Source organism: Psammomys obesus, unplaced genomic scaffold, assembly GCF_907164565.1.
Source record: "Psammomys obesus unplaced genomic scaffold, mPsaObe1.curated_primary_1811, whole genome shotgun sequence".
Lineage (NCBI taxonomy): Eukaryota > Metazoa > Chordata > Mammalia > Rodentia > Muridae > Psammomys > Psammomys obesus.
This window is the reverse complement of record NW_026596109.1, coordinates 15726545-15752335: the sequence shown is the minus strand read 5'-3', so window position 1 is coordinate 15752335 and position 25791 is coordinate 15726545. Positions and strand designations below refer to the sequence as shown.

Here is a 25791-nt window from a genome sequence, read left to right as displayed (position 1 = left end):
TCAGTGTTCCATTCCTTACTGCATCTTCAGGCCTATCATGGGAAGGCTATACTGCTAATTTCGGTTTCCTCAACTCTGATATTTAATTATTTCAACACAACAGTAACATCAGAAGTCACTGATCACTGATCACCATAACAGATACAAAAATAATTTTAAAAACTGAAGCTTCTGAGAATTATCAAAGGTTTCACTGGGGCTGCTGGGATGTTTCAGCGGGTGAGGGCACTTGCCGCCAACCTGATGACTGAGGACTAACCCTCAGGAGGCACATGGTTGAAGAAGGAAACCCATTCTTATAAGTTGTCCTCTGATCTCCGTATATGTGTTGTGGCATGTACACATATACACAAAAACACATATAAATGTAAAAACAAATTCAAAATGTCACACCAAGGCACAAACATACCACGCACATAATACATATCATTGGGGAAACTGTGCTCATAGTCTTACGTAGTCAAGGTCACCACAAACCTCCAATTTGTAAAAGCATAACAAAGTGGGGACATATCTGTGTACTTTATAGGCTTGTTCTAAGTCTTGACCATGATGGCTTCTATGGAGTGCCCAGTACGGTACCTGAACCACAGGTTAAGAAGAGGTGTTTCACAGATGACCTCTTCAGGTAAGGGACCAAAAGTTTGATGCAACCTTTCTGACTCTCCAGTCTAGTGCTTGTGGCAGGACACAGTAAGTGCCACAGCCATCCCCCGGGCATTCACTCTGCCAGTGGAGCAATGCAATGAAAAGATGAGATAGAGCATGACTACCTCAGCCTTCATGTCTAGAAATCCTTGCCATCTACTAAATTTGTTAGTTTAGAAGAGTTTGTGAGACTGATTGCATTATTATGAATTTAACACAATTAAGGTCTTAATCATAATAACCACCAGCTAAATAATACAATAAAAAGGTTAAGAGCAAATTCTTTTTAAATTAGTAAAACAGGGGCTGAAGAGATGGCTCAGCAGTGATGAGCAGTGGTTGCTCTGGCAAAGGACTCAGGTTTGGTTTGCAGCACCCAAATGGTGGTTCACAACACTCCAAAACTCCTGCTCAGAGGACCCAACATCCCCTGCTAACCTCTGCAGCCATCAGGCATGTATGTGGTACACATATGTACAAACACTCATACACGTGACATATAAAATGCAATCTAAATAGGGTGATAGTCTATATATGACAGTTACAAAATATTTTAAAATGTATTGGATATGTAAAACATGATGAAAATTTGAAGTTTTTTTATTAATAGGAAATTAATTTTTACCAGGTTATTTTCAATTTTTAAAATAATACAATTTCTTTTTTATTATTAATTTATTTTTTAAATTAGCTACAATTTATTCACTTTGTATCCCAGCTGTAGCCCCCTCCCTCATCCTCTCCCAATCCTACCCTCCCTCCTTCATCTCCTCCCATGCCTCTCTCCAAGTCCACTGATAGGGGAGGTCCTCCTCCTCAACTTTGACCCAAGCCTATCAGTTCTCATCAGGACTGGCTGCATTGTCTTCCTCTGTGGCCTGGTAAGGCTGTTACCCGCTCAGGAGAAGGTGATCAAAGAGCCAGCCACTGAGTTCATGCCAGAGACAGTCCGTGTTCCCCTTACTAGGAAACCCATTTGGAGACTTAGCTGCCATGGACTACATCTGTGCAGGGATTCTAAGTTATCTCCATGAATGGTCCTTGGTTGGAATATCAGTCTCAGAAAAGACCCCTTGGCCCAGATTTTTTTTGGTTCTGTTGCTTTCCTTGTGGAGCTCCTGTCCTCTCCAGGTCTTTCATCTCCCCCTTCTTTCATAAGAAAATAATACAATTTTACAATAACAAAAAGGCTATGAGTTAAAGTTAGTTTAGCCCTCCAAAAATCCTGTCATAAAGCACACTAATTATTACAATAATTAAATAAATAATGCATGACTGAGAACAGATCAATGGTAGAGTGTGTGTTGGTGCATAGATGAAACTCTGTGCTCAATCCCCAGCCAGGAGGGGTGGCAGGCAGTATGGGACATATAGAAATAAATATAGTATATTATCTGCAGCTCTAATATTGGGGAAAATGCCTACTTAGAAAGTGCCTAGTGACATGAAGGAGAGAGTGTAAGGAAACCGTTCCCCACCCCTCTCCAAATGATGGACAGCCCAACCCACTGCAAGAACAGGTCTCCAGATAAGGGTTAAGCATGACCTCCTACTTCCTTCTGAGAAGTCAGGGCCAGAAGAATATTCTTTCCCTTCATTTAACAGATGATGGAAAAACTATGATAAAAATTTGGCTTGTAGCTGGCTGTGGCGGCACACGCCTTTAGTGCCAGCGCTTGGAAGGCACAGGTGGGCAGACTGCTGTAAGTTCTAGGCCACCCTAGAACTGGTCTATAAATCGAGTCCAGGACAGCCAGGGATACACACAGAGAAACCTTGTCTTAAAAAACTAAAACTAAATAAATACATAAAATAAGTAAATACATAAATAATTTTTAAAAATTGGCTCTTCTGGAAAATGTAAAACCTCTTTGCCCCATGCTGCCTGCTTTTGAAGGAGAGTCACTGGAGATGAGAAGTTGCCCTAATGGTCTTATCACTGTTCATCTATCAGTGTTGTTCTCTAGACAGAAACAATCATGACCAGTTAGGGACTTTTTACATACATGGTTTTAGAAATCTCAGACTTCTATTTTTGTGTTTTACATTTTCATTAAATTCTTTTCGTAACTGGAATCATGTCACAGTATGGAAAAATTGTGCCTTGTTTCAACAATTTGTCTCTAATATTTTCTAATTTTCAGGTGGAAAGATTACAGGTGTATCAAGTTTACCTTTCAGTGTAATAAAAATTCTATTTCTCTGTTAAAAAAAAAAAAAAAGAGAAACAGCATAATTACACCCCAGCAATTTCTAGAATAACTGGCTAACATCTGAATACAAAACAACAAAAGAAGTGACTTGAATAAGCTCTTAAATGGAATACCAAATCAAGCCAATAGTGAACTAAAAAGTGAACCATTTCCTTTAATTCTTTCCAAGTTCAGAAAAAAACAATCAAATATTTATGAAGTCTTTAGATGGACAGATATCTTTCAAAAGTTTGTGATAAAAAATGGAAATTAAAATAAAATAAGTTGTACAAAACCAGCAAGAAAAATAATTTTAATATTGAAAAATGAATTATAATGAGAAACACAACTATGAAATATTCATGATGACACAGAAAGTTAGCATGTATAGCAAACAGCTTAATCAGATTTTTAAAAATAGTCAAGCCAAGAGATAAAGAGGCGGAGGATAAAAAAATCCCATTCACATAAGAAATTCAAGTAAATTAGGTGCATAAGAACAAGTATTTATAGCAGAAAAAAACTATAAACAAACTGTCCAATGAGTTATAATCCAGCATACCACCATACAGTCATTAAAATTTAGAATGACTCCATTTCCCAGGTGGGAAAAAGTTGCTACTTAGAGATAGATGGAATAGTAACTCCACTCACTGTGTGTATTAGGCACAGAGGAAACAACCAAAATGAAAACCACTGTTAATATTTTTTCAGAAATAAAATTGTCATGGAACATTAAATTTTTAGTATATTTAATATATTATAGCTTTTATTGTGTTTTTCAACATATATGGGAGAAGAGGAAGTAAAATTAGAAAGATAATGACTGTACGATGGCAGAGCCCTTTGGGCTCCTGATGCCGCCTGTGCCTCTGGAGCTGCCTCTGGGTGTCCCTATCATGTTACTCCCCTTCTTCTTAGCGCAAAGAGGCAAACCCTGGTCCACCATCTCAGGAGCATCTTAGGTTCTTTATGGAGTCACATGTAAACAATAGAAGAAGCGTCCTCACAGCACGCAAGTCAGAGACCTCATTTACCAAAACTGAATGAAGACAAAGATAATTCATGTACCCAATCCAGGGTTTATGATTTGAATAGTCCACTGGCTTCATTCCAACTAAGACAGCTGTGGAATAAACAAAAGCAACATGTAGAACTCTTTGGTGGAATTCATATTTAAACTTTTGAATATGAAAATGAATCTCACTTGCAAAGTTCAGGTAGGCAAGAAGGAATGCTTTAAGAGAAATTTAACGTTGTGGTTTACGTTCAAAGTAACCATGGTGAGCAGAAGACTAAGACTTTCTTATCATGTTGCAGGCTGTGACAGTAACTTCAGGATGGGTTTTATAAGTGTTTTTTAAAGTTGAAATTGATGAGTGTAATATAAGTCTTACTTGGACTTTATTTGAATTTCAACTAATTTCTAAGAGCTACCGACAGATGCTCTTGAATGAATAGACCCCAATTCCAAATAGCACAGCATTTCAAAGCTATTTTTGACTCTGAAATGAGAACCAATTCCAGGAAGATCCTCCTGAGCCTTTTTCCCAGCTGCAGAAATAGCTACTCTTGTGGCCCCTCTGACCTACACCAAGAAAACTGGCTGAGAAAATGCTTTTGCCCACAATCCTTTTACCAGTGCAACCCACTGGTAAAATGGAAAAGGTTGTTAGTTCTTCTTCAGAAACCTATTCTCACATTCCTTAGACCTGGGTAGACACACAAAGCCACAGGGGTCTCAGTTCCTCTTATTTTTTATAATGACCTCAACAGGGGAGCCTCTGTTGACAGAGTTTATAAAGGGGCTTATCTATCAGTAAACAGTCACAGTTAAACTTCTACCAAATAACCCAATTCTAGGAAAGTTCTGGCTCCCCCAGTTTCAAGTCCCCAGGCCCTTGTTCTACTGCTGTAATTCCCACCAGCCTGAACCAAACTTTGCCTTCCTATGGTTTCCCACTCCTTAATTTGGGATGCCCAAGGCTTTTTCATTCAAAAGTAAAAAAAGTTTTCACTGAGTTATCCTTTGGTATTGCTCTATCTTATCTCTTTCCTTCACACCCAAGCTTCTGATGAATTCCTACTGAGCCAAATGGAAACTCTCTTAGCTTTCAGGCATCGTATCATTTAATAGGGTGCACTTCTTTCTTTTCTTCTTCCTTTTTCCTATTATGTTCTTTCGTCCTTTATTTGCTTTTATTATTATTTCAGTTTATTTACTTTATATTCCAAGGGGGCCTCCTCCCCCCTCCCCTCCCAGTCTCTCCCTTTTCCCCCAGAAAAGGGGAGCCCCCTCCCAGGATCAACCCTCCGCAGCACATCAAGTCACATCAGGACTGATCATATCCTCCCATTCTCTGAGGCCAGGCAAGGCAGTGCTTCCAGGGGGAAGTGATCCAAAAGCAGGCAATAGAGTCCATGTTAGAAACAGCACCCCCCCCACTCGCCAGGCACCCCATATGAAGACCAAGCTGCCCATCAGCCACTTATGTCGGAGAGCCTAGATCCAGGCCATGTATGCTCCCTAGTTGTCTCAGTCTCATGGGACTGGGCCAGTTGTCTCTGTTGGTCTTCTAATAGGGTCCATTTCTAAGCCAGGGATTATTACCGGGCTTATAAAACATTTTTAAATTAAAAATATATAAAAATAAGGATTATAACAAGTCAAATAGTACAGAAGCAGATAAAGATAGCTCTTTAACCTAGCTCTTGTTATATCTACAACAGATTATACACACACATACACATCTTCTTTTTAAATTTATTTATTTTTATATTAACTACAGTTTATTCACTTTGTATCCCAGCTGTAGCCTCCTCCCTTATCCCCTCCCTATCCTACCCTCCTCCCTCATCTCCATCCATACCCCTCCCCAAGTCCACTGATAGGGGAGGACCTCTTCCCCTTCCCTCTGACCCTAGCCTATCAGGTCTCATTGGGACTGGCTGCATTGTCTTCCTCTGTGGCCTGGTAAAGCTGCTCCCCCCCTCAGGGGGAGGACACACACACACACACATCTTAGAGTAAAGAGACACCATGACCATGGCAACTCTTATAAAGGAAGACATTTAATTGAGACTGTGTCCACAGGCAGCAGGAAGTGATTGTCATACTGGGTGTGGCTTGAGCATCTGAGACCTCAAAGCCCATCCCCAGTGACTATTTCCTCCAACAAGGCCACACCTTCTGATAGTGCCACTTCCTGTGGGCCTATGGGGACCGCTTTCATTCAAACCACCAAATTCTGCTCCCTGGCCTTCATAGGCTTAGAGTTATATCAGAATGCAGAAATGCATTGAGTCCAACTTCAAAAATCCCCACAGTCTATAACAAATTCAATCTTGTTTAAAAGTCCAAAGTGCAAAGTCTTTTCTGAGTGAGATTCCTGCAGTCTCTTAACTATAATCCCCCTTAAAATCAAGATAAAAAATTGGTTCACACACTTCCAACATATACAGGAAGAAAGGGAGCATAGTCGGGAAATACAGACCAAAGCGAGACTGAAAACCAGCTAGACCAACACTAAACTCTGCATGTCCATGTCCGATGTCAAAGCTCTCTTCAGATCTCCAACTCCAGCTTTGTTGACTGCCACACTCTTTCTCATGGGCTAGTTCTACTTCCTGTTAGCAGCTTTGCTCGGCAGCTATCCCACGACTCTGGCATCTCCAACAACTTGGAGTCTCCAGGGTGATCCAAGCTTCACCTTCACAGCTTCATGCCATGGTCTCTCTAGGCCTTCTATAGGGATGCCCCTGACACATGCTGGTGCTAAGCAGTTTTCCTTAGGCATAGAGGGAGGTTCCACAATCTTTGTCTTTTACTCTTGACTCTAAAGCCAGAACCACACGGATGAAGATGCCAAATTCTCCTGCTTTCTAGGGCTGGGACATGGTCCATTGTTCAATTACATCTTCACTAGCTTTCTATTTTCATTGGTTTCCTTCACTGCCTAAGCGTGGCTGTCCTGAAACCAGATCTGTTGGCCTCAAATTCAGAGATCTACTTGCCTTTGCCTCTGGATGCTTTAAAGCATGAACCACCAAAGCTGGGTCTAACCTTTTCTTTAATTCCTTTTCATAACTTGGAAGCTTAGCAAGGTGGGGTCTTGCCCTGAGGTCACCATGCCCTTTATTCCATTTAATATCAGGCTTTTCTTAATTTGTTTATCTCCTTGAACACAGGGTTTAGCTCTATTCCACTTCCTGGTGCTCCTTTTCTCCTTGAACTGTACATTTTGTATTTTCACTTGCTCAGCTTGCTCCTTTTCATTATAGATCTTCAAAAAGAGTGAACACTAATAACAAGACAGAATCAATACTAGGTTGTTTTGAAATTTCCTGTGCCAATGCCATTAATCCAAAACTCTTTAATTTGGCCTCAGGCAGACTTTTCTTTCAGACAAGCAGCCACATTCTTCACCACAAAATCACAACAACAGTCTCTAGGCCACATACTAACATTCTTCTCCTCTGAGACCGCTTGAGCCAGGTTCCCACAGTTCAAATCACCCTCAGCACCGCTGGCGTTCTGTGTTACTTACTAGGACGACCCGTTAAGTAACGCTTAGAACATTCTATTGCTTTCAAAAACCCACATTCCTCCAAAGAAAGCATGGTCAGGCCTATCACAGTGATACCATAGTCCTTGTAGTCCTTGTACTGACTTCTGCCTTAGGGTTTTATTGCTGTGAAGAGACACCATGACCACAGCAACTCTCATAAAGAAAAACATTTAATTGCGGCTGGCTTATATTCACAGGTTTAATCTATTGTCATCGTGGCAGGAAGCATGTACAACCGCATTGCTGTTCTCTAAGTGTTTGATATTGCTACTTTATTTTTCACACACTGTCGTGAATTAAGAAAGATAAAATCGTTCTTCTCCATCTTTTCTCAGGCCGGCTGGCAGCTATCATCATGAAGGTCGAGATGTGCAGCTTCAGTGGCTACAAGATCTATCCTGGACACATGTGGCGCTACGCCAGGACCGACCAGAAGGTTTCCCAGTTTCTTAATGCAAAATTCGAGTCCACATTCCTTTCCATAAGGAATAAACTGGACTGTCTTCCACAGAAGAAAGCACAAGAAGGGACAGTCAGAAGACCAAATGAAAAGAGCCACCATGCAGTCAAATTCCAGCGGGCCATCACTGGTGCATCTCTTGCTGATAGAATGATTAAGAGGAATCAGAAACCAGAAGTTAGGAAATCTCAGTGAGAGTAGGCCATCAGGGCTGCCAAGGAAGCAAAAGAGGCTAAGCAGGCCTCAAAGAAGACAGCAATGGCTGCTGCCAAGGCACCCACAAAGGCAGCACCTAAACAAAAGATTGTGAAGCCTATGAAGGTCTCTGCTCCCTGAGTGGGTGGAAAACACAAATTTGATAAAACAGAATTTAAACTAAAGATGTTTCTAATGCTAAAAGATATATATATATATATATATATATATATATATATATATATATATATATATATATATATATATATATATCACATTCTACTATTGAGTTTTTATCCTTGTGTTTTCTGCAAGTTTTGTATCTGTATATTTTTTAAAATACTACCTTTTGTGGAAAATTCATTATGGTTCTGTAGCAGCCTTTTAAAGGGATTCTTCTTGTTTGGATAAATAGCCAGAACTTTAATGTTTTCCTCAATCTTTCTCCATGACTGGGTCTGGGTATGTGGAGGGGAAAGGATTAGTGATCTGGCTGTGGGGGAGAAGAAAATTGCCCTAAGCTCCATGGCAAAGCCCTTTTCTCAATCTGCATCTTTGGCACCTTGGTGGCCTTGATTCTTAAGTCCCTGGTTGATGAGGGCCAGGGGTCCTTTTTCGTTGATTCTGCACAGTTCGGGGAAGCTCTTGGATTCTGGTAGTCAATGACTGTCATTGCTGACCAGCCTGGGGTGTTTGTAAACACACCCTCCCTCCCTATGCTAGCTTCCCAGCCAGCCTTTGAATGATGGTTGCTGCATCTTTTCACTGTGAGAATCAAGGGCGGCTCAGAGTGCTAGCTCGGGCCCCCTATGTTCAGCACACTGCAGCTGCTCTGTCCGTACTCTGCTGCCTCTTGCAAGTGGGAGCACAGGTCTAAGGTCGGAAATGTGCTCTTGGCTTTCTTAGTCCACCCTCAGATACTCTCTATGCAGTTTGAGCCAGAACAGAAAAAGTCATCAGATAAGCACCTCAGCCTGACTTTCATCTTCTATAGCGTCCCTTTGGCTAGAAGGCAGAAGGCGTCCTACCGAGTCTCCTCTGCTTCCTCAGCATGTGGATGGGTGTGACACCAGCACATGTGTGGCACAGAGTAGTTTACAGGAGTCAGCTCTCTCCTACCACGTGAGGCAATGAAATTGAACTCAGACTATCAGTCTTGGCAGCAACCACATTTACCACTGAGCCATGTGACAGTTCTAAGCTCCTTCAGCTTTCATGTATAGGTAAATTGCCCAAGGACCTTGCTAAGATGCAGGATCCAGTTCAGAGAAATCAGGGAAGGCTCCAGGTAAGGGCAATGTGGCTGGTTCTTGGACTACATTTTTTAACAGCAAATTGCTAATATTATGACCCTTCTTTCAAGAGACACCTTTCCCCTCTCTCTTTCTCTGTGCTTTAATGATAGAATGGCTCTGGGACAAGGGATAATTACAATCAGATAACATAATCTCTGCAATGCATGTCGCCAACTTAATCATAATATCACCCCTTACAGGACAACATGCATAAAACAGATGAAGAAAACCTAGGACCAAATAGGCTAAGTATTTGCCCAAAGTCCAACAGATTATACCTGTGTTCTTTCCTCCCTCTTTGTTGCTTTTCATCATCTGCCGAGTATGGTGCTTGTGGGGCTGGGAAACAGCACAGTAATAATGCACTTGCCTAACATAATCCACGCCCTGGGTTCAACCCCCAGCACCATCCAAACCCAAAACAACAAAACACTTTGTGCCAGTAAGATGGCTCAGTTGGCAAAAGGCTTGCTCTCTAAACAGAGGACAGTAATTATATGCTGGCTCTCATTCTAATAAGAATTTTCATACATAGAGTAAAATACAGAAGGAACATTAGGATTAAATGGCTCTGCGTGTTTTATGTGTGAATGCATTCAGGTGTGCATGCATGTGTCTTTCTGGCCACTTAACATTTTTTGCTTTCCTTTCCTCCATTTCTCCATTCATATAATTTGATTAAAAACTTAACATTCCCTGGGGCTGAGATGGCTCAGCAGTTAAGAGCACATACCACTTTAGCAGAGGGCCTGATGGTTCCCAGCACCCATATGCTTGCTCACAGCCGTTTGCAACTCCTGTTCCAGGGGGTTCAATGCCTTCTTCTGGCCTCCCAAGGCACCAAGCACAACACATGGTCCACACACATTCAGACAGACAGACACACATCATAAGCATTTTTTTTAAATCTAATATTCAGTCAAAAATCCCACTTTCCTCCACTGCATCCAGTGTCTTTTATAGCTTCCCTACCTCCTGTCCTGAGTCAAAATTATAGATCATTTTAAAACAACTTGCCATCTAAATGTATACTTATGTTTTGTTGTATTTTAAAAGCACTCGTTGTTTAGTTTATTTAGTTATACTTTTGTGAATTCTGAGAAATTTTAAAACAAACAACTGGCATAAAGGCTGATATTTAAGCACCATGTAATACGAACACTTTAACAGCGTGACAGTTTGCCCCCCTGCTACATTCACAACACACTCTTTTGGGCATGGGTCTAGTCAGGGGCCTGTGACTCTGCCTCACCAAGTTAGCCATTAACTTGGGTTAGCCCTGCCATCTGCCTCTGCCACCTTGGGGCAAAGCAGCTGGGCCAGGACTTCACAGACCTTCAGTATATTACATCGTTAGGGGGCAGTTACCTGTACCACTGTGCCGGCACATTAGAAAACAGTTAACCATCATTATTAATTTATCTAAGGTAAACCAGTACCTACATCCTAGCAATACCCCCTTCCTACAGTTATATGATCTATATGATCTTTCTAAGAGGCAAGAGCCTCTGCCACAGCAATAAAGCCACTCCAGAAACCACTTAAGGTTTCTATGTAATCATTCCTTTTACAAACAGTTTAATAGGCTTTCTTATGTGAAACAGAAAAATAACAATGTGTTTCTTCTCTGGCCTACCAACATTCTTTTCAATTTCTTGGGTTCCTAAACTGGGAGGCGAGTCCAACGAACAATAGTTCTGAACAAACAAGGCTGTTTAAAGAAATCAAGAGGCCTGTGAGGGACTTCTTTCAACACAAGTTAAAACTAAGTAACAATATTTGAGTAAGTCAAAGAATCACATGGCTTTTTTTTTTTTTTTTTAAATTCACAGGCTCTTTTCTTCCCTCTTACATTTGTTTTACCTTTGTAGCATCATGCTTTTTTGTTTGTTTTGTTTTTCTGTTTTGTTTCCTGGAGATTTTAAATATGCTGACAATTCTGTGTGAAGATAGATGTGTAACTGAACTGAAGTCTTCCAAAGAAGCCTCTTTCTTTCCTTCCTTTGCCCCAGTCTCTTTTTCTCTATTGATTGCATTCTGATTGCATTAGTTCTGTTTGCTAATTATAAAAGTAATAAAACAGAAACAATGAAACACAAGAAGCACGTTTCAGCCCTAGGGGTTGTAACTGATATTTTCAGTGGTTTCTTGTTCCTACCCTGGGACAGCAGCAGAATGGAACCCGGAAAGGAAACAATGGCAGAGTATTATCAGAATTGCCTTTTTTTAATTTTAAAAGGGATATATGGCCCCTATTTTTTTTATTGCCTAGTGTATATGTGTGTGGTCTTCTTGTAGGCTCTTTACAGAAAATAAAACAGCATATAACAGGGTCTGTAGCATTAGAAATATGAAATTCTGAGTGTCTGCCTTCCTACTAGCCAATGTTTGCCCAGAAGTGGTGGTCCTGCTCCTTAGCTCGACAACACAGACACAGCTTTGAATATCCTGATGAGTCAGACCACCTTGAATTACTGCTAGACACATATCGTTCCCAACATTTATCAAGAATGCTGGTTCTGAGCTCAGTCCTGCTTCTCTCTGGTCTTCTCTTTCAGTGATTTTAATACGAACACTGAGGATACGTCTAACCCTGGCCTCATATTTCACTCACGTCCAGCCCGCAACAACCTTTACTTCAACCAGCCTCACGATAACCTAACATGGACAGAAGAGTGGGATTCTGGCAAACCTCCTGCCACCCCACGACCTTTCACCTTTGTAACCCATCAGCATCCTGGCTCTTGCTCCAGAGCAGACCACCTTTTTACTGGCCCTCTCCTCCACGCGTCCACGTCCTTCCAGCTTAAATTCTAAAGCCAATGATTATAATCATACTCTTGTCATTCCTGCTTCAGCTCTGACTTGATACGGCTCTGCTTTTTCACAGTGCACCTGTAGACTGCTTGGGGCTGGAGGAAGATTCACAGACATGCTGATGGACTTAGCTTCAGATTCATAACTTTAATTTTGTCTGAACATCACCCCATAGTCTGGCCACCCATGTAGTCTCATTATAATTCTGTCACACTCTCTTCTGTCTTCTCAGGTTGCCATACTCTCTTGTCAGGTCCTCATGCTTCGTCCACAATCTTGCTGTCACATTTTCTGAGAATATCAACGCAATCTGAAGATAATTCCATGGACCTCGTTATCCTTTGCGTCACCCATGCGCCCACCCTCACACCCCGCCTTCCTGCCAGTTATAAAAGGTGAAGTTGTCATGTGACCCCTGCTGCACTGAGGCTCTAGCTCCTCTCGCTTTCCAGGGATTCCTTTACTAACCCCCTCCATACCCTGCATCCTGAGTCCTTATTCTCTGTTACCCCTTCCATGTTCTGCATCATGAGCCTTCCTCTCTGCTACATCATCCACAGCAGCAGACACACACGCATCTTTTTCTCAAACTGAATTGTTAAATTTATTCCTGTCTGTATGATGTATGGGTGTGTATGAGAGCGCACCACGGAAGTCAGAGTGAGGCACAGAAATGTAGGAGACAGTTTAGGAACCTGGGAGCTCCATTTAGTTTTGCCTTCTGTATCTTTCCTTTTCGTACTAATGCACTTGGCAGCTCAATTCCTCACTTGCACTGTGTCCTCCAGCAATCTTTTAGGAAGCATTTCCTGTTTACCATCTTATGCCTACAAATAAGTAATATGGGTGTGTATACAACCTAATACAATTATGCTGCAAGACCTGATGTATCAATCAAAATAGAGAGCTAGTCAAACTAAATCCCTAAGTAACCAAACCCCTTCTCTACAGCCCCTTAAAAGAAAGCCCCCAAACAGTAACCAGGGCCCTTGAGTGTTCTCATTTATGGGGCCTCCATCAGTCTTGGGCATCTCCTTCTATAACGGTCACTATCATTCTGCTCCAAACCAAGTTGTTTTGCTACTTTCTATAATTTCCAATTTCCAGTTCTTCAGATTATAGACCAAGAACCTGGAAACACCCATCCTGATCCCAACCACCAGTAGCAAGACAATAACTTTCAGGGTTTTGTTTTCTTCTATACCCAATGGTTCCAGGGACTGAGTTCTCACCAGCCTTTGTTCTATCATTAGAACAAAAAAAAAAAAAAAAAAAAAAACAATAACAATAACAAAAAAAAAAAAAACAAACCCAACACTTTCTTTGACCCACTTTTCTAGCAGCCACCATCCCATTTTGTTGAAGAAAGAAAACTTTCAAAAGATTTGGTTATATTCATTCTTTCCACTTTACCTTCCCCATTTTCTCCAAACTGTCACCTCAGTTGAGAATGTTCTTGTCATGACTCCATTTCTTTGTTTCCATTAGGAATAAAATTATTCAAAAGAACAGTCCATATACACTGTTGCCAATTTCTTTCCTTTCCTTCTTTAAAAGGGGATTTTAATCCCTACCAAGCCACTGAAAGCATTCTTGACTCACTGGGGTGGTCTGAATTAGAATGGTCCCCATAAGCTCTTATATTTGAATGCTTGGTCCAAAGTTGGTGGGACTGCTTGGAAAGGATTAGGTGTGGCCTTGTTGGGAAAGGTATGTCACTGGGGATTGGTTTTGAGGTTTCAAAAGCCTATCATTCCCATTTGCCCTGCCCTCTCTGTCTTCTACTTGTGGATCAAGATGAAGCTCTTAGCTATTGCAATTGAAAAGTACCTGAGACTCTCTCAGCAATGAGTCTTCTGTTCTAAAATCCAGCAGCGACTTTTCCGACTCGTCTGCATTGGCTTAACTGCAGACCGCACTGAGCCTGTCCCTTTACATCTTTGCTTTCCAATACGATGCACTCTCCCGGCTTCCTTCCCACCTCCTTCATCATCCCTCTGTCTGTGTTAGTTTTGCTGCTGCCTCTTCCTCTTGACCTCATAACCTGAGACTGCAGGCCTTAAATGACTACGTATGCCCATCCATCTGACATGGATGTCCTCAGCTCTTACCTCTCAACTCTGAACTCATAATGCACACGGCATCAGAACTGTATTGTCCAAGTCCCCTCCAGCTTATTATGTCCAAAGCATGGGATTTTCCTGCAAAACCCAGCTCCATCATAATATTCCCCATTTCTTCTTCTACCAACTCAACTGTTCTAGCTGCTCTGGTCAAGATCTTAGGGGTCATCTCAGACTCATGCTAGCAATACCTGACATCATGTCTGCTGTCCACTGCCATTGCCACCATCTGACGGGAGAAACATCCTGACTCCTGGAATCATCTCCTAAAAGGCTTCCACACGGTCTACCTTTTATCCGTGAGCCAGGGCAATCCATGCAAAACATAAAGCAGATTTTGGGTTTGCCACTCAAAATTCTGTAGTGATTTCCCATTACCAGGAAGAATAAAATCCAAAATCATTACAGTAGTATCCAAGCCCCGTGTTACTTTTTTTGTTGCTGTGACAAAGCATCTGACAAAAACAGCTTGAAGAAGAAAAGACCAACACAGCTCATCCCCACAACAGCAGCAAGAGCAGCAGCCACATTGCAGCAGGACTCAGGAAGCCGAGGGAGGAGAGTGCTACTGTTGGCCTCACTTTTACCTTTTCCTTCAGGGTGAGACTCGGGCCTATGGGTTGGTAATGCTCACAACTAGGACTTGCAGTCCTTAATCTTTCTAAAAAGATTCTAAATCTATGAGGTTGACAGTGAAGATTAACCATCACAAAGCCCCTACTGATGTAGCCTCCCACATTCACTCTACTTCCTTGTTCTCTGAATCTCCTAGGCCTATGTGTCTATGTCTTCTGCTTCATTCTTCTCTCCTAGAATACACTGTTCCAAGCTAGACTTCGCTTTGGTCCCAGTTCAAGAGTAACTTGCTCTTTATTCCCAGAGCTCTCTATTATTTTACTCTATTTTATTGTTTCTTCCACAAGATTTGTAGTTTTCTAATGTGCTACTTTTTCCTCCTTTGCTAACATGTAAGGGGAAAACTTTTTGTTCTGTTTATGGACATTTGCTTTTGAAGAGTGACAGGCACCCAGTAACCATACAATAAACACTTTTTGGATGTTTAATAAATACAAAAATGAATTATGTGTTGGTAGTATTTGCCACAAAATCATTTGGATCTCAGTGTTACTTTGTAGACATTTCCCCAAACTCCTGATTTATTTATTGCTTCTAGGTCTATGTAGGTTTTCAATTGCATGGTTGTCAGTATTGATGAGTTGAACATTTCTCTCAAGCTATACACTTCATTTAAATTTAAAAACGTGTTGATGCATAGCTGCCCAAACGTTCTCTAAGCTTCTGTAAAGCACCACTGGAACTGTGGTTTTCATGCAAAGCATTGCTTGTGCCTTTTCTGCTGCATCTTCTAGTATCAATTACTGGTGAGGCTCTGCACTGTCTTTCATAAATTTCTCCTGTTACTGTCTTTGGCTAAACTTTGTTGGTCTTTTGCACATTATTCAAGTCCTAGCTACAAAAAGTCACAGAGTACTTAACACACTCTTTGTTTTCTTCTCACTTGAAGGGGGCACAGGAGGAGTGGTTTCTATCTCCCTGGGTCCTTAAAGTTAGGCAAGGCCATTTGACTATATCCTTTCAGATGGAAATACTTAAAAACCTATACACAGGAAAGGGATTGTCTTTTCAGTAAATGTGGACTGGGCCAGTTAGATGTTCATATGGATAAAATAAAACAAGATCCTTATCACAATGCTTATAAAAAATTAACTCCAGATGGAAGGCAGATATAAATGTGAAAGATCTTGGACAGGCAGTTAACAAACAAACAAACAAACAAAAAACCCAGGGGCAGAAACAAAACCCCCTAACCTAAAGGGGAATGAAAAATGAGTGAAAAAATGAGTGCAACAGTATTTCACACACACGTGCACACCCGACATAAGACCTAACAACATACAAAGTAGGAGAGTTACAATACACACATCTGAAATGAACTAAACATCTAACATGCATAGATGTTTAGGATTTTTAAAACTATGAAGGGCTGGGGACATAGCTGAATGGAAACATTTGTCTAGATTCATGATGGCCTAACCTCAGTCCGCTCCCACTACTCCTCCCCAAGTCAATACGAAAAAGAGAACGCTTAGTTAAGAATACTGGGGGAATGTGTACATTGCTCAAGAGAAGTTCGAGGCCGGGAGTGGCATCGTGGCTTGTGCCTCTAATTCCAGCACCCTGCAGACTGAGGCAGGAAGATTACTGAGAGTTCAAGGCTGAGCTTGGCTACAGACATAGATAAACAAATCCTGAAGGTAGTCAAACAGCTACAGAACACCTATGTGGTTCTCAATATGTTTGATAAAACTATATTTGAATATATCCTGTGGGGGGCCACTGCAAGCTACTCTGAAAATCAAGGGACAGCCGAGGGCCAGGTTCCAACGAAGGCATAGCTCTGCTGAGACACCCGTGTGTGCCTGGCAGCAGCCCATGTTAATCCTGCCAAGCCATGAGCATGGGAGATCTTTCCATCTTCTCATATCTTCTTCTACATCTTTCTTCAAAGATTGGAAATTTTTTTCATACAAGTCTTTGACTTGCTTGGTTAGGGTCACACCAGGGTACTTTATGTCCTTTGTGGCTATTGTGAAGGGTGTTGTTTCCCTAATTTCTTTCTCAGCCCATTTGCCTTTTGTATACAAGAGGGCTACTAGTTTTTTGTTTTTGTTTTTGTTTTTGTTTTTTTGAGTTAATTTTGTAAACACCACTTTGCTGAAGGTGTTTATCAGCTGTAGGAGTTCCCTGGCCAGGCCTCAGAGGAAGATGATGCAGCCAGCCTTGATGAAACCTGATAAGCTAGGGTAAAACAGAAGGAGAGGAGGTCCTCCCCTCTCAGGGAACTAGGGAAGGGGCATAGGGAGAGAAGAGGGAGGGTGGGTGAGACTGGGAGGAGAGAAGGGAAGGGGCTGCAGCAGGGATACAAAGTGAATACATTGCGATAAATAAATATATAAATAACATTAAATTTAAAAACAACTAATTGCATCTTATACTTTTAAGATTATTTCTAACTATGTGTTTATGTGTACTTGTGTGTGTGTGTTGTGGGATGGGGGGGATATGTGTACGTGACTGCTGGTGCAGGAATCAAGCTGGGTCCTCTCTGAGAGCATCAAACACTCTTAACTGCAGAACCATTATTAAAATATACTTGTAGAGAAGTGTTGGATTCTCAAGTTTCACATCTGCTTAAGCGCCCCCTCTTTGAGACAGAACTGTTTCATTGATGTTAGAGGTATAACCAATGTAGCCCATTTGGAAGACTACAGTGTCAATTGCAACAGAACCTGCAGCACTTTATTAAATCATTTCACTTAACCTGCTTGAGCGTAACCTTCTGTGTCTGTCTGTAGCACAGCCTCTGAGCAATAATACGGATGATCTGTGTTAGAAATGCACATCTGCACTTAGCATTTAGTCTTAGCCCTGGCTCTCCAGCAACTCAATCTGCTGGCCGCTGCCTCTCAGGTGCTGGGATTAAAGCCATATGCTGCTATGCCCTACCTGCATAAAGGTTTTTAAAAACTTTTTGAAACATAGGTAGACTTAACACTCACATCTCTCAATGGCAACATTTTATGGTTGGTTTTGGTAGCTATAAGAGATGGAGTCTACTTTAATTTACATGAATGGTCAAGGCTTAGTCTATTTTCCCAGGACGGGCCAGGATAGGAAAGGGGAGGAGACTTCCACATATAGCATCATGCTAGTCTAGACTATCAACAACAGAAAGTGCCTCAGATTCAAATCAGGTCACCTGGACACCAGGTGCTCTCTTACACACTAGGCATACACTTGAGTAAACCATTAAGCCCAAAGACATACACACAACTTGTGTCGCCAAAGACTTAACTGCCCTGAGTTTCTGCAAGGCTGTATTTCCTCCTGTGGCTTTCCTTCTGCATTGTTCTCCTGTGACCTCACAAGAGCAGAGTTTATCCCAGCCCCCCTCCAGATCACTCTGAAGTTGACCCTCTGATGTTGTCTCCAGCATATAAACAAACAAATAAATAAATATCCCTCAATATCTCTGCACTACTGGAAATCTCCAGACTACCCTTCTTGAATCTTCTCTCTTTCCCCATCATTCACTCTACTGGCAGTGATGACATATATTTTGTTTAGATTTCTGATCAAGGCAATAATCCCTACAACTGCATCAAAGCTCTGTCCATGGTCCTCTCAGAATCCATCCACACTGAACTTACTGCTCCTCCAGCATCCTGCCTGTGTTCCTTGGCTCAGAAGCTTCCCTCATCTGCTGCCCTCCTCCATACCTTAGGAAGTCATGCAAGGAAATCTGGTACTGTTCCCTATATTTGTAGCATTTGTTCCATATTTATATTGGAGTTCATTCTTTGTATGCACCAGTTTATATTTTTGCCACCCAACTTTATATTCTTAAAAGCCAATGTCATGTTTTTTTGCTGCTTTTCTTAAACACAATGCTTACCCTCATCCCACAGTCTAGCACAGAGGACAAGCAACTAGCCAACATGAGAAATGCAGTTAGTGAAGTGTTGGCTATAGCAGGGTCACAGACGACGGGATCCTTCACATCTAAGGTCTGGAGGGTCAGAGAAGTAGCTTTCAATTTTACTGTAAACACCAAATTACACCTTAAGCGTCTTTGGGGTAAAGAGCTATCTCCTTCTATTCCTCCTTCTTCCTCCTCTTTTCCCTCTCCCTCATTCTCTTTTTTTATTTTTAGAAACAAGGTCTTGCTCTGTAACCCTGGCTAGCTTTGAACCTGTGATGATCTTCCTGCCTCAGCAACCCATGTTAGAAATATAGGCATGTGCCACAATGCTCCGCTTTATCTTTTTATCTGCATATCCCTAAAGCATAGTGTATAGCACAAAACAGGCACACACTGATTAGTATGTGTTAAAAGATGCCCAAACATTTTAGAACACTGTAGAGTAGGAATCCTATTAATCTTAATGTCCTGTTTCTTATATAATCAACAGATATCAATTGGCTGATGAAAGTGAATCAAAAAGTTAACATAACTTTAGCCCTTAAAGACTTAAAGAAACACTAATTGACATGGCTTCTCAGATAATTCCTTGATAAAGGAGGGCCAGCATAGAAAACTCAGTTAAATTCTAACAAATTTCAGTTCCAACTGAAAGGAGGCTATGTAGATAAATGAACTGCCTTGGAATTATAGGCCCAAAGTAAGTCGAGCTGTCACATTTTGATTTCTGAAGCAACACATGAATAAATTAAAGGGAAACAACAGGCTTCCTTAATGTTATTAATAATAATCTAGAATAATATCTATTACTTATTGACCTTTCTGTGGTGCAAGGTATACATTACTTTTTAGTTCTCGCGCAATTCCATAAAGAACTCAGCTGCATATAACTTGGGTGCAGTCACCCAGCCTAGAAATGGAGAGCTTCAATTCAAATCCAAGTCTCTCTGACCCCAGAGTGTAACAGCTACATATGGACAGAAAGTCTGTCATATGTTTTACAGTAGAAAATTAATCAAATAATAATTGGCTTAGATTTTCCCAACTTGGCTTACCTTCCCAATGATTGTATTAGTGACTTCTCAATTTTGAAAATAAAAACAAAAACATCATGACCGAGGCAACTTATGAAAGAAAGCATTTAATTTGGGGCTTATGTTTGGTTTTAGGGGGTTAGCATCCTTGACCATCGTGGTAGGGAGCATGGCAGCATGGTGAGCTGGAGTAAGCAGGAGGCAGGCAGAGAGAGATAACTGGGAATGCTGTGGGCTTTTGAAACCTCAAAGGTTGCCCCAGTGACACACCTCCAAGAAGGCCACACCTCCTAATCCTTCCCAAACAGTTCTATTCCACTAACTAGGGACCAAGTATCCAAAGATATGAGTCTATGGAGGCCATTCTCATTCAAACCACACAACCATTTTTCTTAACTTGATATACTAATTCTGATATTCTGCAATAATGAAGTAAAGACAGTGGATTAATTAAAACCAGAAGTACAGTATTAGCAATATGTAATCATTACTTTTGGGCTTGGAGGTAGCCATTGTTTTTATCTGTATTTTTGTTTTGTTTTGTTGGGTTTCAGTATGTAACCCTGGCTGGCCAGTAACTGATGATCTTCAGGCTCTCACTCCCAAGTACTGTAATTACATGCAATAGGCCACAATTCCCTGTTTTCAAAAATAAAAAGTCTAAATATTACACCATGTTGTAATTAAAACTCGTCTTAATGTGTGGATGCTCCCCACAAATGAATGTTAGGTACTGTGGAACTTGTAACAGATACACTGCTCACTGAAACCACTTTGCTGAAGGAACCTTCAGAGCTGAAGCAGGTTTTCAGGCATTGAGCAGCTCTGCTGAAGCTTCTATTTTTGTTCCAGCTAAATGAACAGCATTTGAAAGACAGTGCACTTTACCCAGGAAAAATGAATATCAAAGAAGTCATTTTGGGTGGGAAAGGAATTATGTCACTGTCTAGAAATCTCCTTTGATAGACTTGGCTCCTCAGCAATGGCAAGCTGTGGAAGGGAAATACGCACCCCCAAAGCCCGTGAGAATAAATAATGCAGTTAATAAGATGGGCTATTTAGATGAGTTTTTGTTTACAGGATTCAGAGGAATGGGGATATACACAAAATTAAGCTGGGCTGGGATTGGTGAAGATGCTTTTTACAAAAGTATGAATGACAATCAAGTACATGTGGTGTGTGGCATGAGTCTAGCAATATCAGGAATGAGCGTTTATACTAGTCCGTAAGGAGGACCAGGCCAGGGAAGATTCCAGAACCCGAAGAGATTCAGACTTCAACAGATTGCAAAAGCTGATTCAGCAGAAGTTGTGGCCTACAGCCAAGGGAAGCAGGATTGATACCCCTTTAGAAGATCAGAGCAGTAGCCAGGATAGTAAAGGCTCTAACTTCCGGTTAGTGATGGAAGTGAATGGCTGCTTTCTTCCTGGTTCCTTGAATCAGCTTAAGAAACCAGAAGCCTGAGATTGTGGGAGCCTGACCAGTATAGTCTGCTTCCTGGGTCACAGAGCAGAGAGGGGAAATAGTGCATCTACCCGGTAAGTAGGAGCCTTTAGTACTGGGTGTGTTCCCGAGTGACTCAGCTCCAGTATGAGGTCTTTGAAAAGCATTGCAGGGTCTTTTAAAAGTGTCAAGTTCCTTTCTTAATGAGGATTGATCATCTTACCCAGGGTCCTCCTTCTTAGCTTCTTTAGCTATACAGATTTTAGTATGTTCATCCTATATTATATTTCGAATATCCACTTATAAGTGAGTATCTACCACGTGTGTCTTTCTGCTTCTGGGATACCTCACTCAGAATGATCTTTTGGTTCCCACCATTTGCCTGAAAATGTCATGACTTCCTTGTTTTTAATTGCTGAGTAGTATTCCATTATGTGAATGTACCACAATTTCTGCATCTACTCTTCTGTTGATGGACATCTGGGTTGTTTCTAGGTTCTGGCTATTAAAAATAAAGCTGCTACAAACATGGTTGAGCAAATGTCCTTATTGCGTACTTGAGCATCTTTTGGATATATGCCCAGGAGTGGTATAGCTGGATCTTGAGGAAGCACTATTCCTAACTGTCTGAGAAAGCGCCAGATTGATTTCCAAAGTAGTTGTACAAGTTTACATTCCCACCAGCAGTGAAGGAGGGTTCCCCTTTCTCCACATCCTCTCCAGCATGTGTTGTCACTTGAGTTTTTGATCTTAGAAATCTCAGGGTTGTTTTGATTTGCATTTCCTTGATGACTAAGGACGTTAAACATTTCTTTAAGTATTTCTTTGCCATTTGATATTCCTCTATTGAGAATTCTCTGTTTAGCTCTGTATCCTATTTTTTAATTGGATTACTTGATTTGTTGCTTTTTAACTTCTTGAGTTCTTTATATATTCTGGATATTAATTCTTTGTCAGATATAGGGTTGGTGAAGATCCTTTCTCAGTCTGTAGTCTGTCGTTTTGTTCTGATGACAGTGTCCATCCTCATTCAGAAAGGCAAACCAAATGGACATCAGAAGAGGGAGGAAACAGGAAACAGGAAAGGAGCCTACCACAGAGGGACTATGAAAGACTCTACCCCGCAGGTACTAAATCAGGTGCTGAGACTCATAGCCAAACTTTGGGCAGAGTGCAGGGAATCTCATGAAAGAAGGGGAGATGGAAGACCTGGAGGGGATAGGAGCTCAACAAGGAGAGCAACAGAGCCAAAAAAATCTGAGCACAGGGGTCTTTTCTGAGACTGATACTCCAACCAAGGACCATGAATGGAGATAATCTAGAACCCCTCCTGCACAGATGTAGCCCATGGCAGCTAAGTGTCCAAGTGGGTACCCTAGTAAGGGGAACAGGGGCTTTCTCTGACATTAACTCAGTGCTGGCTCTTTGATCACCTCCCTCTAAGGGGAGCAGCCTTACCATAGAAGAAGACAATGCAGCCACTCCTGATGAGACCTGATTGCCTAGGGTCAGATGGAAGGGGAGTTGGACTGCCCCTATCAGTGGACTGGAGGAGGGACATGGGAGGAGAAGAGGGAGGAAGGATAGCACTGGGAGGGGTCTATGGAGGGGCTACAGCTGGTATACAAAATGAATAAACTGTAATTAATAAAAATAAATTAATTTTTAAAAAGTGTAAAGATCTGTAGCTTCATTCTGTCAGCATCCTGCAAAAGCCACTCACTGAAAAGCCCAGTGCAGTTGGCTGTGTGGCTCCTTCCTTCATCAACAGCAGCCAAAAAGAAGGGATTTTAGCTCATAGGCCCCAGCTGTACAGTCTTGACTATTCTACTCATAGTAGTTTAAGTGTGGCAACAGTTCTAACTTAATATATGATTCAACTTGATTTTTTTCAAATTTATATTGGTGCAAAAGTGAGATTGTGCACACTAGTTTTTATTGTCAACCTGACAAAAGCTAGAGTCACTTGGGAAGGGAGAACCTTAACTAAAGTATTCCATAGATCCAGACTGGCCCCGTGGGTCTGTCTGTGGGGCAGTGCGATTGCGAATTCACTGAGGGCTCACTGTGGGTGACAGCATTCCTTGAGCAGGTGGTCATGACTTCTTAACAAAGTTAGCTAAGCAGGTAGGGAGGGAGGGAGCAAGCCAGCAGGCATCATTCTTCCATGAGTTCTGCGATGGGATCCTGCTTAACTTCCTGCCCTGACTTCCCTCAGTGGTGGATTGTGATCTGGGAGTGTAAGCTGAACAATCTCTTCCTTCCACAAGTCGCTGCTACTTGTCAGTTTTATCACCACAGTAGAAATCAAGCTAGAATGAATAAAGTAGAAACCACACTTGAAACCTTCGCCATTATGTAGAACTTGACTTCTCTTTTCCCTTTCTTACGAGTCACATTGTCAAGTGTCTTTCAGCTGTGTCATGACCCCTTCCTCCAGTGTTCCAGGCACTCTAGCCTTGTTGACTCCTGGCTTAAGCCCTGGCCCTCAGAGATCCCTCTTTTCAGAATGTTAGCTTCCTCATATTCTTTAGTCTTCAGCTCTGACACTGAAGCTTCCTTTCCTGGTCACCTTCTCTGGCATGTCTTCCCTGTATTCTTCATTAGCTTGTCTTTCTTCCCTCATGGCACCAGTTAACTCTCTATGAAGTTAAAGGGTATGAGTTATTCATCAGTGTATTTTGTATACCTTAGCATACCAGCCCCTCTTTTAGGCTGTAAAGCCTTTAATGTCTAGGATTTTGTCATGTTCTTGGCCCTTTTCTATGCCTTGGCATATACTTCTGAAGATTTACAGGACAGCTGGGCTGGGGCTTCCTGAGAAGAAGCCTGAAGCAATCTCAGGTCCCCAAGGAGTCCTCAGGAAGACCCACAGTCTCTTAGACCTCAGAGGTAGTCACTCAGCTCTCCTAAGATAGGACAGAGTGCCAGTATGCTAGGTTTGGATCTTTTTTTTTTTTTTTATGCCATGCCATACCATGCTCTCCTCAGTTGTGACCAGAAATGGCAAAGAACTCATCATCATTACTGTACTACATTAAATAAATTACACGAGAGATCCAACACCTGACAGGTAGCCTTCCCCACTGAATGGGCACGTATTTACGGCATGCTGACATTCGGCAGATGGGACACACTAAGTGCAACCTAACAATACTGGTGAGGACAGAGTTACAACCTAGCTGGAAGACCATCTTTTGGCTTGTTGTTTAAGTATTAGCGAAATGGTGGGCAGAGAAAGCCAATCTCAAGGGATCCTTTTGAGGGCAGCATAGTATGGATAGTAGAATGGATGAACTATTAATAATAATAAATTCAAACAGTATCTTGAATTTCTAAAAATTGTTTAGATACATAAAAATTTAGAGAAGGAAATAAACTGTTATAATTTATTTAAAATGTGCTATAAACAATAACGGTAAGGTAGCCAGATAAATAGTTATCATGCAGATATCAATAAACATCAGATGTATGAACATAGCAAGTTAGAAGATGACCTGGATAAGATTGCGTGGACAATGACAGCAGAGAAAGATGAAATATTTGAGAAAATGCTTTAGAAATGTGCTAGATTTGTGAATATTTCAAAAGCACTCCTGAAAGGTACAAAGACTTGCACAAAGGGAAAGACCTGCTTTTAGGAAGATTCGACTTCATGAAGAACTCAGTCCTACCTAAGATAACCTGGATATTTATTATAACCACAGTAAGAAGACTAAATATTGGGGAAAGGGTAGTAGTAAAAAAAAATTCTACAGCATACATTAAAAATAAGTCATGAATTTCAAGCAATGCGCCATGCAAAAATTAAAATGAGGGAAAGACATACTCCTAACACTTAAAATAACATAAAACTTATAAAATAATTAAATAAGATAAGAATTAACATATAAATGAATAGAATCGAACAGGAAGTCTAAAAATAGACCCACATTAAAAAAAAATTGGCATTTGAAAAGCACCTCAGATCTCAAAAGCAAACTCTCTTGAAAAACCAGGGATGTTTTACAAAGCATACTGTATTTATGCCATTGCTATGCCTTAGCCAAAGCAGAAAGACTTAAATTTGAAAGTTGAAAATAATAAAAATGCTACAAGATAACAAGGGAGATTATCTTTTTATTAACTCAAAGTGGGAAACCTATCCCTTGAATTTTAGAGACAAAAGGAAGGCTGATAAACACAACTGAATGAAAAAATTTAAATCTGCACAGAAAAATAATCCATATAAAGTGACAATCTGAAAGAAACAATACGACTATTTCTGACAGGAACTCAATGGCAGGCTCTTTGACCTCCCCACCCCCCAAGGGAGGAGCAGTCCTGCTAGGCCACAGAGGAGGACTTTGCAGCCAGTCCTGAAGATACCTGATAAAACAGGATCGGATGAATGGGGAGGAGGTTCTCCCCAATCAGAGGACTTGGAAAGGGGCAGGGAGGAGATGAGGGAGAGAGGGAAGGTTTGGGAGGGAATGAGGGAACAGGATACACCTGGGATACAGAGTTAATAAA

General features: G+C 41.2%; 1 protein-coding gene and 1 pseudogene across 1 annotated transcript in view; one reads left to right on the top strand and one right to left on the bottom strand.

The window, feature by feature from the left end:
- The window catches only part of Acyp2 (acylphosphatase 2), a 136623-nt gene that overhangs the window by 15963 nt on the left and 94869 nt on the right, over positions 1–25791 (bottom strand). The gene's annotated exons all lie outside the window — the stretch shown is intronic.
- On the top strand, positions 7761–12175 carry LOC129692381 (60S ribosomal protein L24-like; annotated as a pseudogene).